We start from the raw sequence: 19,655 nt of genomic DNA, 5'->3' as shown, positions 1-19,655 counted from the left end.
GGCTGGGATTCCAAAGAGGGAAGCAAGATCCCCCCCCTAAACATGCCCCAGGGCAAAGCAGGAGATAAAGCACTCAAAAGACCCTCCAGTTGCTCCAGAATCGGTACCCAGCCAGCACACAGCGTGACCTGCTAGGCTCTGCAGCAAGCTTTCTGGATAGGAAGTGCTAAAAGGTCTCTGGACCTACAACCAAATGCAAACCAGCTGCCTGCAACACACTCTTCAGCTTTGGGTCGTCCACCTTAAAGGATGACACAAGCCCATAGAAGAAGCTGGGAGAAGTACCCAAATGAGCATCTACCGACATCCACTTTAAAAGGACATTTTCCAGCCAGTCGAGTTCCTCGAGCTGCAACCGACCGCAACGCTGACCGTTGTCAAGCCGCAGTCTATTAAAGACATCCGAGATGTCTCGACCTGTGCTTCAGATCTGCTGCACAGCACCGAGACAACGATTCCTGACCCTGAGCCGCCATGTAGGCCCGCCTACAGCCATTCGGCCAGCTTCGCTCGCCGAACCGTCCTGCCGCCTGATACCCACAGCTTAATCGTATCTTCAACTGTCACAGAAGCCTGCAAAGTGGCCTGAAGCAGACTCGACCCCATCAAGCACCAAGAACATCTTCAGCACAATGTACATTGCGGTTCTGTCCCCCTGGTCCTTCCCAGAAGGCCCCTAGAGACATATTAAGACCCATGGTTCCCTTTGTGCTGAAGTCAAGGAAACGTAACTGTTGTGGTTATTAACCATACTGACTACCCTCCTGTCAGTATCCAGTGTACATCCCTTTTCGTTCTTTGAAACTGTCTGTCCTCTGCCTTCCTTTACCGGGTGGGGTGTATTTCGTAGTGTTGCTAGAATTGTCTGTTGTGATATAAATAAAGTAGATATTTTTGATACAGCCTTGACTGGACAGTCCCTTTCATCACTGGGTAATCATTTTATTTTCGCTGTGTTGCAGCAAACCAACGATCCACAATCTTTCTGAGATAAACCTGCCGTTCTGTCCGCATTACCAAAATTGGACAAAGAGGTTTATAATTTTCTTGTTATTCCAAACTGTTTGGATCCCTTCTTGTGTAGAGGTGTGGGGCTGACTGATGGTTAAGAAACAGATATTCACCCCTGGACCACTGGTACCCCGAAAGTTGATTCGTCACACTGCCTCTGCCAGTAAGACCCAAAGTTTAAACAACAAATATAAGTGAAGGTGAGGGTACCAGTTGTACTAAAATGATTGACAAAATAACTTCAACTTCCTCCAATTATCAGATGCAACTCCCATTTACACTGATACCATGTGGAACAATTAATATATATATATAAATATATATATTTTGTGAGGTGGAAGCAGTGGCAGCCACCCTGGATACTGGGAGAAAGGAGGGGGTTGCGGAAGGGGCCCGTCAAGTGCTGGCCATCAATGAAAAGAGGCAGACTACAGATCCCAGAATGCCCCACGAAATACTGCATCAGGGGGGAGGCACACCGATGGGTAAAGAAAGGAAAAAGAGGAAAGGGAGAACCGGGTTTCCTTATGTTAAAACCGCCCAAACACAAACAAAGTACAGGGTTAACCCACAGTGGACGGAGCAGGGAGGAGGAGGGGAATCTGAATCAGGTGTGTTAAAACCGTTGCTGAGAACACATGGGGCTGATTACGGGGAATGGGCCGGACAAGGGTTAAATGCAACTCCAAGAGACTCGGGAGGCGTCTTATTTTGCAGGAGCAGCGCGTGGCGAGAGACACCGCACCCGAGTGGAGTGAGACCAGCCAAGAATACGAGTGGGCTTACTAGTAGTAAGCGGAAAGCTCACAGATTGACGCCGTACCTGGTCCAAGGCTCAAGACATTCCAGTGGAGAGAAACGGCCGCCGAAGAAGAAGGATTCGGAGTGGTGAAGTGTGTTTTATTGCCATTTGTTAATTTTGTTTTCATGGCCGGCGGACAGGTTTGAAGGGTGAAAGCCTGTTATCGCCTGGTTTGGAACTAATTAAGCCCAGCAGTGGAAGTTGCAAGTAAAGCAAGGCACAACGCCTGTGCCTATGAGGTGAAAAGAACCGTCATCAGTTGGCTGAAATTATTGATCTGTGACCAGTATTTGTTGTGCAATAAACCGCTGTGAAAGAAAACCTTGTTTGTCGCCAGCTGACTACATAATATATATATTAAAAGAAATGGCACTCTGAATTGTAAGCATGAAACAGTTCAATGGACCCTTGTGTTTTAGATTCCATAAGTGTCCTTTGCTTCTCTTTTTGAATATATGTCCACTGTTGTATGTGTGGTTTTGTATTTTTCGAGAGTTAAGTTTGGTTGACCTAATTTTGGTAGTGTGATTTTTGTTTTCATTTTAATGGGGGTGGAATCGGTCTCCACATGGTCTTTGCCACCACCCAGCTCCTGCTTATGGAGGTCAGGGGAGGTGGTTTAAAAAGGCTTGGAAAAAAACGTTCACCTGAAATGTAGAAAGCAGAACAATTAACGTGAGCCAAGTCACACATGACACAATGCCACCTAGTAACCATATTTTGACAAATTAGTGTAACCACAATACCTTGGTGATTTGCCTCTGAACTGAAGGTGAAGTTCCAGTGATGGTTACTAGGTGGTGTTGTGGCATGTGTGATTTGGCTCAAATTGATTATTTTATATATAACAATATAATAAAAGGCAGGTTGTATGTTTGTCCCTGCATGTTCGTCCGATGCAGTCATAGCTTTGCCTGTTTTCACTGTTAGAGCGAGCTGCTGCCTTACGATATATAGTGGTCCTACTGTGTTAATGAAAACCTTCACTCTGGCTTGTGTACACAGGCTTCTACACTAGTATATATGGATTTTGTGCATATGTCTGACAGCTCGGTTTGAGTGGGTTTGGCCAGGATTAGATGTTTGGTTAAAGAAGGCTTGTTACTTGGGTCAGTGGTCGGAAGGGCAGACTGGGATGCGTTTCAAGATTTCCAGTCCCCGGCGCTGCTTTAACATACAGCTCGATTTGGCAAATGTCTGGTCAACACTGCCATATTTGAAGTATACTTCTGCCAACCTGAGCCTCCACCATTACACCCAAAGTAGCATGGCCGCTTCCTAGTTCACTGCCACCTCATCACTACCAAAATAACAGTGCTAGTCAACTTCCATCTCCTTCACCGGAGCACTTAAGGTTTGGGCATATAACAACTATTACTAGAATCCACCCATTGGCTAGTCCTCATGGTGCCAACTCAGCAATAAACACGACAGCTAGCTACATAAATGGGGCACTCGGCCGAGAGACCTTCGTTTAATAATAAAACTATTTGCAGTATCAGCATAAAGGTGCCTAAATAGTACTCTGAATGCAAATAGAAGAAATCTGAGAACACATTGGGTACTGATGATTTTCTCCATGGGTATGTAGGTCTGTGGACTCACATCAGGATACCTACGAACACCTGAGGCTTCGAATCAGAGGCATTACAGCTCTTTCCAACACCCAGCCGTGCGAATCAGACCTAATTCAACTTGTGCCCACAGCGCTTTTGTAGGTGCAATTTCCATATTTTACAGAATCACACTGAAACTCATTTTTGAATGAGCCGTAACGTAGATGTATGGCCTCCCTTCCTTTTCGCTATACAAATGTCCCAACATTTTCAACAGCATACATTTTCATGCCAGCATAAATTCTGGGAATCCCTCTGGCGCTGCCAACTTTATGCGTGTGTACGCCGCCTTTTGCCCTGCACATTTGCACTCTGCCGTGCAAATGAGCCAAATTTGGCGGCAGGGAGCTGCCTATGTATGTGTCTACATGGAACGGCTCCCGGTCGCCAAATTACGATTTGGAGCGAAATGAGCTTCACAGTGTAACCATCGATTTGTTAAATGGATGATGAATATTAAAATGGATCGTTCACTGCTGAAAAGTAAAGAATGTAATTTTCATGTGAAACGTCACTCCATTATATCACAATCGGCAGAAGGAGAAAGCATAGCGCGCACCAAGCACCAAAGCAAGGTTTTAAGCAACATTAATGTAATTTTACAAGCACTTCAGTAACTTCACACTCTGTCCCTTATTTTCCCCTCCTTAAATCAATCCAGACAAGGGTGAGACAAGAACATGCGCAATTGGATCCTCAACTTTAACGTATTTGGCAAAACACACTGGCACGACTACACACTATTTAGTCTCTCTTTCAATTAGGCGTCACGGAATGGATTCATTATGTCATGAAATGTAAAGGGTTACTAGAAATGTGATTTGCCCGGGTGATTTAATGGTCACGGAGATTGGTATCTTGGTGGGCACAGCACGGACACGGTTGTGCTGGGAAAGCCTGCCAATGACACCCTTGAAGGCAATGTTACGGTGTGCGTCCCTGCGCTAACTGGCCCAGGGGACGACGGATAGGCGTGTAAAGGAGCATTCAGGAAGATGAATGAAAATACAGCAGCGGCTATATGCTCACGTCCAAAAAACAGGTTATACTTTTAAGGCAGAAACGAGTACTTGGTCTCTTTTGTCATAGTCAATTATTGTTCATCGCGTCCCATCACCATCCAAAATTCTGAAACCCTAAATGCTTGCACCTGCCCTAAATACAAAATGTCTTTCTCTGGCAAACATTCATTTGCAACACTTCGGGCCTGATTCAAGGCTTCTGTGAATCAGGCCCTTCATGTTCGAAGATTTGCTAAATGTGCGCTTCATCATTCTGAGTTGAAACACTAGGCACGTTACATATCATATCAATAAAAGTGTTTGGTATCAATATGCTGAGCAATGATGACAGTGGCCAGTTAGGAGGAATGAAGCTCTGCAGAGTAGTGAAGGTACTGCACCATTAAAAGAAAGACAGCCCTGCTGAGGTGTTGGTGCTCTGAGTGGGTGTAGTGCAGAGAAGTGCACACAAAACAAATAGTGGAACTGTGCACCCCTTGCTCTGCCCCTTCTTCTCCCCCTCTCCTCTTCCATGCCACACAACCCAATACTTAACCCCCCTACCCCGGTTCAAACCCCATACCTTGGCCCTTCCCTTTCTCCACTTCACCTCCACACCACTGTGTTTACAACCATCTTATCAAGACTGACAAAAACACAATTACAGAAATGCATTTAAATGAGCACGTTTAGTTTGTCATGGTCTGCACTGCAGCATGCAGCTCTAAGCAGCCTCCCCCTTCCAATCACCCACCACTTGTACCTCTTAAGGGGCATGCTCAGGACTACAGCCACAACTCCTTTTACTTGTACAGCACTGTGTCCGCAGCAATCCATGCATAATTGCAAAAGACAAGCATAGATCACTACCCAGAGGAGCTTTGTGGCGGCTCGGCAATGGGTGTTATGTCCTAAGCAGTCTTATATAAATAAAGAAATGCAATCCAGCACCTGCACGGTAGCAGTATGATGCGACAATGGAGTGTAACCAGCAGGGCGCAGGTTGGAATCCCCTGTAGGAGAGAAGTACAACAAAAATGTGCCCTTCCCTGCTGCTGGCCCTGGTCACATAATGCAAGAGAACTAAAAAGTGCTGCTGACGTTACATGGAAAGTAAAACAAGCCTGCCGAGATGTGCCAAACCGGTCACATTAAGTAAAGCAGACTGGCTGAGGAGTGCTGGGACTCTCCCCTCAAAGTATGGAAGGCCTGCAACAAAGGAATGGCATTATCACATTAACATACATGCCAACCCACCCGATTTAGGCGGGAGACTCCCGATTTTTCAGTTTTCCCACATAAAATAATTATAGCTCCAATACATTAATCGGGAACATTTATGTCACCCGATTTCTCCAATAAAATCTCCCTCCCAAGTGCGTCGGAATGTTGGCATTAAAGGTAAATCAGACCTACTAAGAAGTGTTCTTACTGTCCCATTTAAAGTAAAGAACACAAACCAACACTAAACTCACCATGTGAAGTGTAATCAAAGGCCCCAAACCAACGGAACTGAAAGGCCCACTGGAAAAATAATGACCTTCCAGCCCTCAAAAGAAACTTCACACTGAAAATGGGCCTATTTAGGCAGATTATGTGGGTGTCTTTCTGCAGTTGAAATCCAGAGAAATCTCAAACAAAAATGTAATCCTAGTGCAGATTGGAAAAGCACATCACATTGCTGGCTGAGACATAAATGAAGCATTTTTCACTGAAATTGTCAACCATCAAAAGGTGGTGCAGTGTGACATGTCAGACCCACTTTTCAGCAGAAAAACAAACAGCAGATAATTAAAATTGTATTTTATTAATGACTGAAAAAAACAGCCCTGTACTTTCAGCACAAAGACAAACTGATGCTACAGAATAAAGGCTGATGTTAGAAAATGCAATCTGTGAGTTCCTTTAAATCAAGGACAATGGGTGGGTCTCTGGGCAGAATTCGCAAATGGTTCCCCCCCCCCCATTGCAAGCCTGGTTTGTGCTTCCCAACTTTTTACAAATGTAATAAAGTGTAGCCTGCTAAGAGGTGTTGAAAACAAACTTTACTCACACTTGGTGTATCTGAAAGCTAATTTCTGTGCAGGGCAAATGGCATTGGCAGTGCATGGATGGAATGTAGGGAAGAGCTAGGAAAACGGGGACTGCAATCAAGTCTGAACTCTGAAAAAAAATACAAGAAAATAGAAGCTTTTCAGATCGAAATGGTGGTACCCTTCAGATAAGAGGACAGGATGCTAGATATCTGCAGGGCCTCGTGACATCAGAGGGCCAACCTAGCTCATTATCTGCAGTGGGGGATCTCTGTTTGGCCGGTGCATCCCAAGTATTTATGGCCGAAAGCCTACCCACTTCAAACAACAGAGGCTAATCATTTTTTTAAAAAAAGCTCTGATAACAGGCAGGCTAAGTGTGGCAAATGGCCTGGAGACAGGAGCGCTCCAATTTACATAACATGAAGATTTCCTATTATTTTAAATCGACTATCATAATTGCTGCATTTTCTCAGAAATCACCAGTCGCCCTGCATTCGTTTTCTTTTTTATAGATAATTTCAAGGCGATTTGTTGAAATAAAATGTGTCCACCTACGACTTAGGGAAATGTAATTGCAAGATAAACTGGGTTTCTGGCTGCTCTGGAAATGTCCCGAAATTCAGAATGGCCATGTTGGTGGAGGGTAAAATATGGTATGTGGAGAGTAAATTGCATGTGCATAACTATTATGCTTTTTGTAAAAATGGTGGAAAATCGTCAAACGCCTGTGCAATTTAGTGCAGATCCAGCTGTCGTTTTATTAAATTCCTCATGATCAGCTGAAGCGGAATATTATGGCAGCTACTAGTAAATTATCAAGTTTTGCCACATAACTAGTTTTTGCCAAAAAGTTGACATGGAAACAAAAAGGGGGTTTCAATTGGGAGTTGCCATATGTCTGTTCCAGACTCCTAAACCAATTCCTGGAGAGAGGCTGGATTTGGGAGGAGAGAGAAGGGTAACTGTCCGATCCTGGTTGTGAGAACTCTTGCAGGGCACTGCCCAATATTGTGATCCTGATGGTGTCATCACTGGTATATAAAGGGGATGCACTTTGAAAGAAGGGAAGAGCTGCTAAAAATTACCATCTGACAGCCGCAAGGAAACACCAAAGGAGATTGCTGACATTGCATCTGGGTGGAGCTGTCTATTGCTGGGGAGGCCTATAAAAAGCTGATTGAGCCCTATGGTTCAGAGTTGGGGACCATCCTTGAGAGTGGGGTGACAAGACCCTTGCTCTGTCCACCAAGAGGGTCCTGAATGCAGTGGTGTTCCAATACTTTAAAAAGAGGTTTTAAATGCAAGTAGAATCGAGCCATTTGAAACCAAATGGTGGGGGGAGTCTGCTTGCCTTAAATCATTTTCCTTTATAGTGGGGGTGAGGGGGAAAAACTGTGTAGATACTTCACCTATTTAACCAAAAAATGTAAATTTAATTAATTCCCCTTGGCAGAACACCACAGAGAGATTTTTGTTAAAATTCGAAATTAACAAAGCTCATTCCCAGTATGCGCTGAAAACTATAGAATGTCATTTAATTGGGTAATCCTATTGGTCCAGCTACCCCAACACAGGCCTTTAAGTGGAGGGTGGTCTGAAATATAAAATTCCGAAATCATCCTATTTTATCATCCAGCTTCTTCCCAAACACAGGCCTTTAAGTGAAACAAAATTCCTACAAATAAAAAAATAAAAAACCGCATCCCCTGTTCCAAATGGATGAATGCGGATCTTGGATCATATCTGGAGATGGAAGGGGGTGTATCCACAAGGAAGCTTAAAGAGATGTACCTGTGATACAGCTGGTTTCCTAGTGGTGGGAGGATGAGACCAGAAGGAGAGTAGTGGACTGGGAGATTACCTGACAACTCTGAGGATACCTGCTGACTCTCTGCCTTGCAGAATTATTGCAAATTAAGTATGAAAAACCCAGAATGTAGATTCAGGGCATGTAGAACAATTTCTCTGCTGAGTCCTAGGAGTGGGTGTACTGGGCAGGTAATTGCTGCTAAGGGGGCGAGGGGGAGAGGCTCATTCCAAAGAGAATGCTTTAGCATTTTAGTGTGAAATGCAACAGTGTTTTCTCACTATATTTAAAGCCAAGTAAAATCTGACATATTGTAGAGCACATGTGAACAGTGCACAGTGGCTGATAAACTATCACCAACTGAATGGGAATTGGATATTGCAGCTTGTTAGAGTAAATTATATCCTGTTTTCACTGTATGTAAAGCTGAGTGAATTACATTTAAATAAGAACAAAAACAATGTTACCTTTATCTGTGCTGTGTGTGAAGTGTAAAGCAAAGAGCATTTTTCACCATTTTGTAAATTATTGCCAAATACACTAAATTCTGTGCTTTTTTACAGGTACAGTCAACAACTGAAGCTATGAAGCAATGCACACGTTTCATAGCCTGAGTGAGAATTTATAGATCAACACACGTGAAAGCCATAGATATTTAAAAAGAGAGAATGTGATAAAAGGGAGTTTACATTCATGTTCAAGGAAAGACGTGCACACATATACACTGACAGATGAAAGAACAAATACAGGTTTAATAAAAGCCACATACTCATGCTTATGGAGAGCTGCGCCCACACATTCAGAACATTTTGTATACATTTGGGTTCAGAACAGAACATAGATTCCTGAGAACATTACCTGTGAATACAAACCTACGTGAGCCAATGCAAACAATTCACCTTTTGCATGTAAATGGCCTAACACACTATGCTAGCCGGTCTTTGTCTATTTGTCAAGTGGCCTCTACATGGCTAATACATTCACTATCTCACAACAACGGAGGGGAGTGGGTGCATTATATTTGTACTTTGAATGTTACTTGATATAACTTTCTCCAGTACCATGTTTGTCTTGATGAAGGAAAAAAATCAAATGTTTAGAACATTTTACATAATGCATGTATGGTTAGTGAGAAATGAGTGATGTTCATAAAGTAGTCAATGTGAAGCAGAAATGTTAGAATGCCTTGAGTCTTTAGAGGAAGTCTGCCTGATTGAAAATGAATGCCTTTTTGGACTTGTGAAAGAGAGGTTCAGATAGGCAGGTAAAATGTCATTTGTCCCGATCATTGTTTTGTATAGATGTATTATATTATCGTGATCTCCTCAGTAAAGCTGGAGACTGACTTTGTTTAAAAGTTCCTTCAATTCTTTTAAAATTACATTTTCGATTTTTGACTATCTCACTATCTATTCTTGGGCCATGAAGTGTGAGGGTGGGATTATATAGAACGGAGCAAGAGTTTGTTATTCCACATCGGCCAGAGCCAATATTAAAACATATAAAAACACTCAATGCCTTAAACCAACTCGATACAGACTCACCACTGGCAATGTATAACTAGACTACCTAGAAACCGGCTTGACTACAGTAAAGCATCTAGACCCCTGGCTCAACCCTGTTGAGATCCATAGATGAGAAATCAAAAGTATTTGAAGCGACCCAGTCACCCTGGGCTGCCTTAACGGTCCTTAGTGACTTTGAAGCACCCTTCTTTGTCTTTTAAAAAAAATATTCTTGAACATTGGCATTGCTGCTGAAATAGTTTTCCAGAGCACCCCTGCCTATCAACAGAAAGAATGAACACTTATGCACACTTAAAATACTTCAGACGTGAACCTGTTTTGCTGGTTTTCAGATGGTAGTGAGGTGCAGAGGAGTGTAACACAACCCTGACACTAGGTTGTGGGTTTAGAAAACTGGAAAAGAGAGGGCATCCACAGATTGTGGACCCCTCGCGTCCCCTGCACACTCAGGGTTACTGTCGATGGACAGTCAGTAGGTATGGTTTTCTAGGTGTAAATATTTACAACAGTATTGGTATGTATATTTATGAAGGGTTCATATGGATACTTCAAAATCAAATTCTTCAACTAGTATATTGGGTGTTGGGTACGTCTAAGCCTGGGGTGTAGTAGTGTTTATATTCCCATGCAACCCATTCCTTTTAAAAAAAAAATAATAATAATAATAATAATAATTCCTATAACAAATTGGTTTCACTATAGTTCTTAGAGAAAAAATATATATATATATTTGTTTATTCACAAATATTGTTCTGTCAATAGTTTGTAGGTTTCCCTTATTAACATACATAAGCTTTTCAGCAAAAATAGTTGCATAGTATACAGTTGTGCAAACATGTAACAGTCTCTGTTATTTTTCACACATGATGATGCATAAAAACTCAACGCGTTTTGAGAAAAATCCCTTCTTCTGGAGTAAATGTTAATGATTGCCAAGGTCTATTCCGGTCCATAGGCTTTCTTCAATTTCTAAACTTCAAGGATGATGTTTCTGGATATCTATAAGAGAAATCATAATTCTCAGATTGAATCTTATGAACATCGCACTCAACTGATATTTATTACTGCTTATGTCTAACAAGACTGCACAGTATTTCCTACCTCACATTGGTGCCCCGAGGTTGTCTCTAGGCATGTGGTCTAAGTAGCTGTTATAGTTTTCTATCCAGTCTTCTATGGCCCGTCTTGGTAAGTATGTGACCTATAATCCAAAGGGTGAGTATACTTAGCTGGAGATCAAAAAATGTTTAAAATTACATGTTGGGCATATAAGCCAGGAGAATAATAGGAAGATGTACCTTATTCCTATGGTCGTAGGGAACTTGGGTAGCTTGAATGTCAAGGGTGCCTGTAGTTCAGGATGTTGTGACCAAGCCTTGCAATAATGAAAGTGGCAGGAACTTCGGAAATGAGTGCCTTCCCAGGAGTGGCCCTGATGTGAATCAGTTCTCCCAAGGAGAATAGACAAAACAAATTGCAGAAGGGCTTTAAAAATGCCATCGAGTATGCCGTATTCCTAAGATTAATGAAGTTATTCAAAGGTACCTCTGTTTAGAAGTCTGTCTAGAGAGTCTTACCTTCTAGGGGTCTCTCTTGATGTTAGAAAGGAGATCCTGTTCATATATCCATGGAGGATGGTCTGCCCGTCTTCCGTGCGTCCCAACACGAGAATAGCTCGTCTTGAGAGTGCAGGAAATGGCTTCCTGCGTTATGCGCGTAAGGATGTCACGCGCGTGATGACATCATATGTAAACACGTGACCTCATCACGCATTACGTCGCGCAATGACACTGAGCGATGGACGTATTGGTGACGAAATTAAAAGATTGTTAATTATTTGCCGCAATCAATGTGGTCATAAGAGTACTTAAAGGTATCCATGTTATTTAAAATGATGCATGTTCATGCTAATTGGCAAGGTGGATGCACTTCATACAGCGTCCAAAGGGCATTTACAAAGAAAGATAAAACCTCCAAAGGGTTTGTACTAATTGCCAAGGTGGAAATATTAGTTGCAGTGACCAAACAGCATTTGAGAACCCAGAGTGCCCTTTTTTCTCAAAGTATGCATTCTCTGTTTCCTATACAGGAGTGGGTTTTTAGTGTTTTAATTAGCTGCACGCATTATTGGTCATTATTAAAGTTCAGATTATTCAAGAACGTTGATTGGACATGCTTTCATTTTGGTACTACCGCCCAATTGCTGTTTGTTTCACAAATCTATCAGCTCGCAACCATCCTGTAGAGTGTAGCCTGTCCTTGGGTCTACGTTAATCAAAAGAGACATAGGAGGTATACCTGTTGGGCTGTGCTTGTTTCAGTTTTATGATTGGGATCACTGCTGGTTTCGTAGCAGTGTGGTGCTGAATAGACATTATAGGCACTAAACATCCCTGTACTCCTGCAGTGCAGTAGTCATTTCATCACAACTATAGGCCCGTGTTATGGTTTGGCCTTGCTGCTAAACTGCCCCTCCTGAGCTCCACACTGGTCTGTGCTCTGGTGCTCCTGAATCTCCCAGCTACTTGTCTAATCTGTACGAGGGCTGCCCCACGGCATACTTCATCTGCCTCGTCTCCTACTTGAGGCCACCATGCCTGCCTTATCTGTCCTTGTGCTGCCCCGCTGCCAGCCTCCTGTCTCTGTGCTGTCAACGATTTTGCTCGGACAGACTATGTATGGAACAGGTTTTGAGAAATGAAAGTTGGCACTAGTAAACACGCTCAAGTGGTTCTGGGAGAAAAAGCAAGAGAGAGAAAGAGATGAATGATAAAACGGCACGTTTGAATGAATCTGGGAAAATTCCAGTTGAGAAGGAGAGAGCGAATAAAGCAAGCAGGCAAGACCACAGATGTTAGTAGAGAAATGGACTCAGGATAGCGGACCTGGGATCAGCGGTAGCAGCCTATTCGAGGCAGATATTAGGATGGGTTTCAGCAACACGGTGGAAAAAGGCAGAGGCAGGATTAGGAATTTCAGAAGCAGCAAGTAGCGTACACCACTGTCCTTATCGTTAGTTCATTTGGGTCTTTTATCAAGATGGCCAAACCCTGTTTCGCACACACACCACCACCACCACCATCCTCCTGTCCCCACCTACCCCACACCAACGCATACATTACTGCGGCGGAATTACCACTGTGGTAATTCCGTCAGTTCTGCTGATTTTTCGGCGTTGAGCGGGAAGAATTACCTCCAGGGTTTTCCTAGAGGTAAAAATCATCCACTCAAAACCCAAATTCATAATTTGAAGTAATGGTAACATTGGCAGTAACTCAGTTACCGCCAATTTTACCACTTACCGCCTAACTCATAATGAGGCTGAATGTCTTAAAAAGCAATTAAGGAATGGACCTCACAAGTATACAGCACATATTCCATCGCATGTACAACAAAATCGAAGTCCAGTGAATGGCAACACTGCTCATCTTCACGATCGCTTAGAAACGAAGAACTAAGCATCTGATTAGGTTTTATCTGCAAGGTTTTGCAAAATGGAAGAAAAAAACTATTGGTGTAAATGTAATCCCCCACCCCACAACCTCCTGTGATGTTGTTTTGTATTGTGATTTGCTGAATGTTGAACATCTTAAATTGCAATTGGTCGCCTCTGCTGTCAGTTTAATGTAAAGTGTATAGCTGTTCAAGGCATGACAAAACAGTGTTTGTTTTACTTTACCCTTTTTGTTCGAAGTGTGTACTTTTTGTGTTAAGCATTTTAATGACTGCAATCACTTAATTCAACAGAACGTATTGCTGCCATTTGGCCAAGGCATGAAATGTACTGGGGAATGTCAGGGAGCACTAGACATCTGACAAACAAGGCCTATTACCTTTCCTAGTGCTTTCTTTATTCCAAGCTAGGGGTTATTATGTTAATTGACGTGGATAAAATGAGCACCCGAGTTATTCATAAACACATGTGTGCGCCAGTTTGTCTAAATAATAAAAAGGAACATAAAAGTGTAAAATATTGCAGTCTACTGCTGTAAATAGTGCAGGGTTTTCTGCCACCTGTTGGAGCAGAGACATCTGGGACCTTAATGTGTGGAACATTTGCTACACAACCCAAATAGCTGGGAGCTTATTCCGCTCACTCTACAAAGAAACTTGCGAGTATCTTTCTAGTCAAGTTCAAAGTCTTTGCGAGGATTATGTACAACATTGCAAAGTGTCAGCAACAATTTACTTTACGACTTTCCACATTCCAAAGGCGTAGGTCATGACAAGGCAAATGCAAACTGGTAAATTCACCATAAAAGAAGTCAAGAATTATCTCGTTTCTTCCAGTAAATCAGTGGATTATAGGCGGAGAGCGGGAATTCAAAACAAACCCAAACTAAAATGTCAGCTGCCTTTTGGCAATGAAACGGGAAGGGCTTCGTTTTAGACAACAAAAGAATGTAGAACTTCTTTTTTCATATATTGCCCGGGGCTCAAAGAACAGAAGGAAACGCAGTGTTCACATCTGACAAGAGCAGACAGCAGAAATTGTGTCTTAAAGATTTTAGGCGTACTCTGCAATGTAAAAGCAGCGTCTGGTGAGGGGTGAGTGCTGATTGCTTTGCGAACTAGAATATTCGAATATTTTTTTTGTGTGACATATACTCTTAGCAAGTAAGTAATGGTGTCCTGTGGAGCATTGGCAGTCATAAGTGATTTGTATGCCCTGCCAGTTTCTTGCCAATTTAATGAATATCAATATACGTTACATGGTCAGTTATAGTGATCCTGTTTGTTATAGTTAAGTTTAGCTGCGTTTTACATTGGCAGTGTTCAAGAAAGCTTCAAAAAACGTTCCAATAAAAACAGACCAGATGCTGTTTTTTGTAGTTTTTTATTTATTTTGCGAAGCAGCCACAAATTATTTTTAAGTAAAGCCACTGGCGGTTGATAATTTACTCTCAGCAAGTAAGAAATGGTGTCCTGTGGCACACAATCATTTGTACGTGATGTTTATGCCCCGCCAGTTGCCTGCCACTTGAATTTATGTATGTATGTATGTATGTATGTATGTATGTATGTATGTATATATATTTTATATTATGGGGCCACGAATAGTGACCATGCAGTTATAGTAAAGTTGGGCTCCCCATAGGAATAGCAGTTTTGGAGCTGCTGTAACACTGGCGCTATTCAACAAATCTTCACAAAACTTTCCAATAGAAATATACTGGGGCAGCTAGTCAATAATGGGGGAGGGGGCGCTGACACACCAGAACCCTTACCCATCATGGAGGAGTAGTGCCAGCCCAGGAGTGCTGCATCAGCGGATTGTCCCAGATGAGGGAGTGCTCCTTGGCTAGCTTTGACTGTCTTTGGAGGATAGCTCATGGGTAACGTGCTCGCCTTGAAGCAAGACGACTTGGAGCACCACAGGTTCGATCCCCGGGTCCGCGCTTAGAAACCTCTGGGTATTAAGCACGTTATAAATAACCTATCATATCATATCACAAAGTGAAACAAGCTTTACCTTTGACAGTTCATATCCCCGCCGTGCATGTACAATGGGCAATGTAAGGCTGGGGGCATTTTGCTTCCCCAGCCTTGGATGGCCCATTTGGGATGCATGCTCGGGTACTGCATGTTTGTAATTGTGAGGAGCTGCTCCAGCTCTTCCGCACAAAAACAAGCAGAGTGGGGTGCCTCGTAAGCGTCGCTCCAATTCCTGCGTGCATGAGCAGCAACCAGAAACTGCTTTGCTCCTTGGTTCCTGTTCATGCTGTGCAGGAGCACAACGACTTTACGGAGGAGCTGAATCCAGATCAGCGCTGCGTGAAGGTAAGATTTTTATTTTGTATGTATTATAATGCATGTGAAAATGAGTGTGTGTATGATGTATAGGTGCACACATGAATGAGTGAATGTGTGCATGTCTGCGAGTGTGTGCGTGCGTGCGTGTGTGTGCGTGCGTTTGTGCCTGCTGGAGGGTGGTGCGGCATCAACAATGCATTTTTTACTGGGTATCTATCATAGATGGGCAGTAAAAAATCATCACCCTGTCGTATCAACTGGTGGTTGATTATAGAAAGGGTGAGGTGTTATTACTTGGCTACACTGGAATTTTGGGGCAGCCAGTCTATTCCTTTCTTACTGTGCCCAAGTGGAGGATTGACTATCTGAGTGGATGTTGATCTGAACTGGCGCATCATAGAGCGACAAACTGGATCTGTTGATCTTCAACATATAGTAGGTTATGCGAATGATGGTCATCATTATCTAGTATTCAATGTCTATAATAGACCGAACTCCATGGCTTCTCTAATTACTTTCAACAAAATACAAGAGCTGGGGGGGGGGCGTGGCTTGGAGCCATGATGGTTGGGCTGGCTCTGTGAGGTACCTGCTATGGCCACGCATCCATCAAAAATACACCGGTGAGGCAATCCATCTGAACCCCTAAATCGATGTAGACGGTCACCTGTGACCCGTGGCGGTTCCTGGGAGACTTTCAGCCTCCCCCGACACCGGAGCTGGGTGTACGACAGAGCGGAGAGTTGGCACCACGCAGAGACGTTGCACCATCCAACATCATGGCGGCCGCGACACAGAGCCGAATCCCCCCCGAGGCACCAGGCATCCAGGGGGTTCTGCTGAGCGAGTCGGGACTCAGCGGCTCGCACCGGAGCCCCCACTGTTGGGCTCGCTCTCCTCTCCGGCTCCCTGGATGAGGGGCACATAAGGACAGCGGTGCTGGCCCCAGACACCACCCCTTCAACGCAGGCAGCAGCTAAAGAACGCAGAGGGCCACCGGTGCCGCCCGAGCCACTGCAGCACAGGCCGCTGACACATCACCTAAGAGCACCGAAAGTGACCCGAAGAGTGCCTCGGACCCCACGAGTCACTGGCACGACACGAGGAGGCCCCCAGCAAGCGGCCGGCTCCATATTCCGACTCTCCGTCCTCTGGGGGCTGATCAGCACTGGTGGAGCGCACCAGGCATCACAGCTCCTGGCGGAGTCGATCTGGGCCAAGCAGGCACCCTGCCGCCGAAATACCCGCGGCTAGCCCCCAGCACCGTCATCACTTCAGGAGAAAAGGCTCCTCAGTTGCACCTGGGGGGGCAACGGAAGATCTCTTGGCCGGGGAGCCGTGTGAGTGGAGGTCCCCAACCAGTGCAATCTCCGTGCCGCAGAGCCCAGCGACACACAACTCCCCAAGGACCCTGACTGGCAGCCTGACTACCCCTTGGCCCCTGCCTAGGACCCCACCAGATTCGCAAGGGGGAGCTTCTTTCAGGGTGTCCACCCCCACCACAGCTTGGAGCTGAAGCGATCCAAAGGCAGTGACTACTCTGCAATTCGCACTCGTGGCACCCTGAACCCGGGCACCGGAACGCCGCTGCAAGCCCATTGGAGCCGTGAACAGCAGGAGCTCCACTGCCTGCGTCGGCTGGAATCATCACGGCCTCACCTCCTGCCCCCCCTACCCCCTCTGCACAACTTGGAGGTCCTCCTACATTCCCAGACCCCCGGTCCTGCTGAAGCTCCGGGCTGCTCCCACAAGCTAATCCACTGCCCGGGGGTCTACTGAAACCACCCTCCTTCCTCCCTCCCTCTGCAACGCAACGGCCTTCAGCTCACGTCCCTCGCTGGATCAGACTGTCAGAGGTAAGGCGGCACTTGCGGTGTGGGCCGGTGCTCTCTCTCCACACCCCTGTCAGGTGCCAACTGACTGTAGAGCTTAACAATAGAGGGCCCCTAGCGCCCCAAAGCTGCCAAGGGAATCTCACCACCTACAACCACAGCACTCTGCACCCTCCCACCCCCTGCCACCTGGCCAGGCCCGGGACACAACATCCACCCCAAACTGGGGCTGGGAGTCTCTAAAAACTCTGTCATCAGCACCCGGGGAGCAGCGCGTCGAACTGCCTTACCTACTCTAACCCTTCCCACTCAGCACTTGCACTGCAGTTGATCCCCCGCCTGATACCCTGGCAGGCTACCATCATAATCGTCTCACCCGGACAGTCCCTGTGGGGTGGACCCAACCAACTGCTCCCTGGTGGAGCCCACAATCATCAAAACACAAGCCCACAGGGGCACCACGGTAGGAACGGAGCACCGCGAGTCCAGGAGAGCGTTGGAATTGACAGCAGCCCGGAAGGCACGACTTTTGCCTCCTGCCCCAGGACACTCGTACCAGCACCACTGGGCGGAGCGAGGCACACATAAGCAGAGTGTCTCTGGCAGAGGGGGCCCCCACCAACACCCATGAATCCTGGCTTGGGGGTTGCTCCACTAAAGTCGGCCAGACACACCTGGCTACAGCTCTCCCTGGCCTCTGGACTGGGATTGAACGCCCGCCTGTTTCGCGGCCGTGCAACACCAGCACTTAGTGCCCCAAACTAAGACACAGATCTGGACTCATAATGGCTAAAAAGTCAACCAAGCAAACTGACATAGCAGCTTTACTATCCACTCCAGCACCAGATAGGCCCAGGAGAGGGGACCGCCTGGAGTCAGGGGAAACAAACGATGAGGGCAGGCAAGAAGAGCCACACCAACGGCCCCTGTCTCAGGCAGTCGTGAAATCGGACCTCCACGACCTTTTATCGGCACTGACCAAAGAGTTCCAGAGGGGCACCAAAGAGGTGACGAGTACAAGCACAGTGCTGGATGCAAGAGTGGGGGAACTAGAGACAAGGACGACTGAGGCAGAAACCACCCTTTGAGAGCATAATTATGAGATCGAGAAGGGGGCGGGCAGGTTGGCCGCGTTGGAGGCCAGGTGCAAGGCCCTCGAGCTTAAGCAGGAGGACTCAGAGAATCGCTCCCGCTGCAATAACATACATCTGAGAGGGATCCCCACCTCCGTCCCGGAGGCTGACCTGGAGCATTATGTGAGCAACCTCTTCTGCTTCATCCTGACCCTACCGGACGACGCTCCCCTGGTGCTTGACAGAGTCCACAGAACCAGAGCCAGACCCAACTCCTCAACCCCGCCAGACGTTCTTGCGAGGCTACACTACTTCAAAGTCAAGGAAAAAATCATGTTGGAAGCTAGAAGCTCCCCCGAATATTGTTCAGAAATGCCTCCATCTCCTTGTATCAGGATCTCGCTTCTGTTACACTTTTGAAAATAAAGGCACTGAAGCCAGTCACGGAATGGCTGAGGGAGAAAGGCGTCCAATACCACTGGGGCTTCCTCACTTCTCTGGTATTCACATGGAACGGGAGTATCCGCCATATACAGAAGGTGCACGAAGCAGAGACGCTGCTGAACCCGGATGCAGGGGAGAGAACCGACAACGAGGGCGCACCCCCGGAGCAGGAGGAACCGCAGGACTCCCATCGATTCTGGTCTCGAGTCGAGAGGCGACGGCAGAAACTCCGGGGCACCTCACTCAAAAGCAAACGCCCCAATAGCGATGGCTAAGGCGGGGCGGCACCAAACCACTAGTTCATCAGAACCGATAGGCATCACCTAGAGGACCATACGACTGCGCAGCAGAACCCCTGAAGCAAGTCGACACACCAATCACTCACTCAGCTCTCATCACCTTGCAGCCGAGGTCAAAGCGTCTCGTCTTTAGAAGGATACGTTGGCCCAGCCGGAGCCCCCGTTGGTCGAAGGCTGGTCCAGATGACCAAGTTTTGTTTTTCAAAGGGGGACGGGGAACACTGGAAAGGGGCACAAACTATCAACACAGGGCTCAGCCTATCTGACAGCTACCCATACAAGAGGGCGGAAAGTGGAGTAAAACAGCACCAATTATTTGCTACCCCAATACTCTGAGATGGGGGCACCCATAAAAAATGTAACCATGGTCACCTGGAATGTCCAGGGGCTGAACTCCCCTAGGAGACGGAAGTCTGTGGAGCACCGTCTGACCCAACTTGAGGCAGATGTGGTC

General features: G+C 45.8%; 1 protein-coding gene across 1 annotated transcript in view; it reads right to left on the bottom strand.

Annotated features, from left to right (window-relative positions):
- The window catches only part of FRAS1 (Fraser extracellular matrix complex subunit 1), a 1,618,415-nt gene that overhangs the window by 1,516,642 nt on the left and 82,118 nt on the right, over nt 1-19,655 (bottom strand). The gene's annotated exons all lie outside the window — the stretch shown is intronic.

The sequence above is a fragment of the Ambystoma mexicanum genome, chromosome 6p, assembly GCF_040938575.1.
Source record: "Ambystoma mexicanum isolate Mex_15411 chromosome 6p, UKY_AmexF1_1, whole genome shotgun sequence".
Classification (NCBI taxonomy): Eukaryota; Metazoa; Chordata; class Amphibia; order Caudata; family Ambystomatidae; genus Ambystoma; species Ambystoma mexicanum.
Note: the sequence above shows the minus strand (reverse complement) of the source record. Positions and strands in the feature narration are given on the sequence as shown.